The 4,864-nt window shown below is 45.5% G+C and overlaps 1 non-coding gene across 1 annotated transcript; it reads left to right on the forward strand.

Moving 5' to 3' along the window:
* Window positions 1-3,078: 3,078 nt before the first annotated feature.
* Trnat-cgu (transfer RNA threonine (anticodon CGU)) lies at window positions 3,079-3,152 on the forward strand. The gene has a single exon. It is a non-coding gene; the product is annotated as a tRNA-Thr (tRNA).
* Window positions 3,153-4,864: the final 1,712 nt, after the last annotated feature.

A 4,864-nucleotide genomic window follows, 5' to 3' on the forward strand; every position in this document is an offset into this window, starting at 1 on the left:
TAGCAACACGCAGTTACAGGGGCTGGAGAAAAATATGGAAACACAGCGAGAAATGCATGCTTGAACGAACATAAATACAGATGCTAGCCAAGTCTGCGGGGTGAGCTGTTGTATTTGACCACAAACGGCAGCTTTGTAATGTCATAAAAAGCTTGCAATGTCATTCGTAGTCAATACAATGTTGTGTGTAGTTGGCAGTATATTATGTCCGATCTAAGTGAATTCGAATGTGGGCAAATGTTGGCGCCCGTATGGTGGGTGCTTTCGTAACCAAGGTAGCTGAAGTGTTTGGCGTTCCAAGGGGAGCCGTATCTAAGATTTATACCACGTACAGGGATGTCGGATAGAACATCATCCGCTAAGTCACAATGTCGACGAAACTGTGTGTCGAGTGATCGTGACAGACGGCTATTGAAGACGATTGTGACAAAAAATAAGAGGATGACGGCTGCGAAAGTCGCTGCCGAATGGACTGTCGCACTCCCAAAACCTGTCAGCACCAAAAAAATACGAAGGGCGCTCCATGAGCTGGAAATTGCAGATGCGACTCCATCTCATCAATGATGCAAATGCCAGTAACAGGAAAATATTTTTACGAAGAAGTAAAACCTGTACTATAGAGCAATTGAAGAAAGCCATTTGGTCCGATGAGTCTTGCTTAACATTGTTTCCAGCTTCTGTCCGAGTTTACGTCCCAAGAGAGAAACTTGGCGGGGGATTCGGTGTTTATTTGGGCAGCCATAACGTAGTATTCGATCAACATCTCCATCCAGAATGAGATTTTCACTCTGCAGCGGAGTGTGCGCTGATATGAACCTTCCTGTCAGATTAAAACTGTGTGCCGGACCGAGACTCGAACTCGGGACCTTTGCCTTTCGCGGGCAAGTGCTCTGCCAACTGAGCTACCCAAGCACGACTCAGGCCCCGTCCTCACAGCTTTATTTCCGCCAGTACCTCGTCTCCTACTTTCCAAACTTCACAGAAGCTCTCCTGCGAACCTTGCAGAAATAGCGCTCCTGGAAGAAAGGATATTGTGGAGACATGGCTTAGCCACAGCCTGGGGGATGTTTCCAGAGCTCGCGTACCTCATTTGGTAGAGCACTTGCCCGCGAATGGCAAAGGTTCCGAGTTCGAGTCTCGGTCCGGCACACAGTTTTAATGTGCCAGGCAGTTTCCGCTAATGTGTTATCTCTGGAGGTTTTTCAGATGTGTGGCCTTCGAGATCACCTGATCAGAATCCGTGTGACTTTGGCTACGGGGATATCTCAAAGAATACTTTTACCAGGGACACGTTCGGTCTCTATCTGATCTGAAGGCCGGTATACGGGAGCACGTTGCTCAGATTCCATAGGAACTTCTGCGAGCCACTGTTGATCACGTCGTTTTACGGATGCAGCATCTCGTCGACGTCTTCCGTGCCTACACTGAACAAATTGCGTAAGCGGTGGTTAATAATAAAATTAATACTATGCCTTTCTCACATTTCTGCTCTCGTCCTACGGATGCAGCATCTCGTCGACGTCTTCCGTGCCCACACTGAACAAATTGCGTAAGCGGCGGTTTATAATAAAATCAATACTTTACCTTTCTCACATTTCTGCCCACTTCCCGTTCCTAACCCATTACATACGATAACATTCGTAGACGTCTTTCTTGGATTCACAGCGACATACTTGAATCTGGTGGCCAAAATTGGAACTAATTTTTTTTTACAGCGTAAATCGGTTCCTCATCACCACGTTAGCACATATACCAAGCTTCGGTGGCATACGATAATTACAGCTCACAGTGGACCTCTGTGAGAGCTGCACTTTAATTATGACCACCCGGTATGAGGTATACAGTGCCGTATTTAGTGCACGCGCTGTATGTAAGACGCATAAACACACTTACTCACCTGAGGAATGTGTTTACTTTCTGTTGCACAAGCATTGTCAGTGGCCTAAGTAAAGCTACAAAATTGGATCTTCACACATAGTCATTTTATATACACAGATAATTGCAATAATGGTAGTAGTAGCCAGCCGAGTGTGGCCGAGCGGTTCTAGGCGCTTCAGTCTGGAAGCGCGCGATCGCTATGGTCGCATGTTCGAATCCTGCCTTGGGCATGGATGGGTGTGATGTTCTTAGGTTAGTTAGGTTTAAGTAGTTCTAAGTTCTAGGGGACTGATGACCTCAGAAGTTAAGTCCCATAGTGCTCAGAGCCATTTTTTTTTTTTTTTTTTTTTTTTTTGTAGTAGTAACCAGTAAATGTTGTACACATCCTTAAGTTATAATGAGTTTAGACCACCACGAATTTATACTGTTCATTTCTTCCCGATCTGTACATCTCCTCTTTAAACCACATGTTATCGAGAATGAAGATGGTATCTGTTCTTTCGGACATGCATTCCGCTCGCCAACTGCGCTCGGTAGACCGGTTGGTTACTTATCCATGTGCTATCTCAGCCCGACAGCGCTTAACTTCGGTGATCTGAGGAGAACCGGTGCTACCACATGTCCGAAAGAACAGATATCATTGGTGATTTTGCAGCTCTCGAAGAATGAAATTACGATGAAATCCAGACCTCATTACGAGCTTTAATTTCTATGATTTTCACCATCGATAACATGTGAAATCACACTGAAATCCAGACGTTTATCGGCTTACAGGCGTTGATAAATATCAACGGCGACAGTTGAAAATGTGTGTCCCGACCGGGACTCGAACCTGTGATCTCTTTCTTACATGGAAGACACTCTATCCGTCTGAGCCACCGAGGACAGAGGGGATAGTGCGACTGCAGGGACTTACCTCTGGCACGCTCCTACATCTCCAACTTGCTGTCCACACACTACATGCCAGAAAGTGCAGATACCGTCTTCATATACATAAGGATTACCGACCAATGATCTTCTTTAGTCCGGATGCCCTCACATTGCCCGAACTCTTACGGCTCTCGGTAGACTGACTGCCACGAGTAATGCGTATAGTGGACAGGGGCACTACAAATGTAGTGTGTGGACAGTAATTTGGAGATGTGGGTCTCACGGGGAGCGTGCCAGAGATAAGTCCCTACAGTCGCACTATCCTCTGTGTCCTCGGTGGCTCAGACGGATAGAGCGTCTGCCACGTAAGCAGGAGATCCCAGGTTCGAGTCCCGGTCGGGGAACACATTTTCAACTGTCCCCACTGATATTTATCAACGCCTGTAAGCAGCTAAAGGTCTGGATTTCATTGTGATTTCACATGTTATCGAGGGTGAAAATCATAGAAATTAAAGCTCGTAAAGAGGTTTGAGAGGTTTGCCGACAGCATTTATTCCCATTCAACATTTGCGAATGGAACAGGGAAGGTGTGAAAAGGTAACGATATCAAAAGCACCTCCCACCACACACCCTACGGTTTCTTGTGGAGTGTAGATGCAGACAATGTGGACGCGATATGGGAGCCGAAACTGAATGGACACTGTACAATGATATCAACAGATGCGAGTTAAGCAGGTACGTCGAGTAGCTAATGATGTGGTTTTGTCTCTAACTGGCGAGAAGGAACTTTATGACACAACTTGAACAATAGAATGGACCTGTTAATAGGACATATCAAAAAATGGTTCTGAGCAATATGGGACTTAACATCTGAGGTCATCAGTCCCCTAGAACACAGAACTACTTAAACCTAACTAACCTAAGGACATCACACACATCCATGCCCCAGGCAGGATTCGAACCTGCGACCGTAGCGGTCGCGCGGTTCCAGGCTGTAGCGCCTAGAACCGCTCGGTCACTGCGGCCGGCTTAGGACATATCCTGAGGCGTCGTACAGTAGTTAATCTGGTAATGGAAGGAACCGTGAGTCGCACACATTGCCGGGGGAAACCGAGGTTTGACTGCAGCGAACAGTTTGAAGCGGAAGCAGGTTGTAGTAGCTGTGCAAAGTTGGAGATGCCTGCGCTGAATGTACTACGGTGAAGGGCTACATCAAACAAATCTTTAGACAGAAGACTGCGACACTAACACCAAGAAAACAATAGTACTAACACTACCACATATTTTAATTCCAATAAAGTCTATAGCCATGATCCATTTCTGTCTGTTATTATTAGGTTTAAACCATAATTTCATTTCATATCGTTCAGTACTACGTAGTTTTAGATGTGTAGCCATACTCAAGTGTATGCATCACCTATCGGATATAATATGAGCGTAGTTGAAACGTTTTCTATACATCCCTGCATAGGTAGAACGCTCTTTATGACTACTCCCGCTGGCGGAGACGCAGAGACTGGCGGAACAACCAGGTGGTTTCTGTGGTCGATGACTGCGACTTCACAATGGTTTGCAATGGAGGCAGCAGCCTCGGCATGCAGGTTTTAAACCGAAAAAAACTGCAAATCTTTAAGATCTCCAGAATCCCAAAATAATAATAATGAATGTGGTAAATAAAGGAATGGTTGCGGAAATGCCAGATGACTATACAAAAACTTCCAGCTCGTGCAAGAAATCTTTCTATATAACCCTAGGAGATAAGGAGTAGTAGATGAAAGAACCATGATACCATTCAGGTGATGGACAGAAAACGGAGGATCTGGATGTGGTGCTCTGTCTACGCTACAGAACACCATCTCTGTAGGGAAACTGGCTAGGGTGTTCCAGAGACATTCGCTTTCAGAATATGTGAGATGAGAATCTATTTATTTTTATTTACTTATTTATGTAGGCTGAACTGATTAGAGCCATCAGGCGCACTCTTATATCACATCAGGGTTTCACAAATACAGTACATTTTTACATCATTGCGTACGTGGAGAACTTGTTTGCGCAGCAATCGCCGACATAGTGTAGCTGAGGCGGAATAAGGGGAACCAGCCCTCATTCGCCGAGG

Source organism: Schistocerca serialis, chromosome 9 (genome assembly GCF_023864345.2).
Source record: "Schistocerca serialis cubense isolate TAMUIC-IGC-003099 chromosome 9, iqSchSeri2.2, whole genome shotgun sequence".
Taxonomy (NCBI): domain Eukaryota; kingdom Metazoa; phylum Arthropoda; class Insecta; order Orthoptera; family Acrididae; genus Schistocerca; species Schistocerca serialis.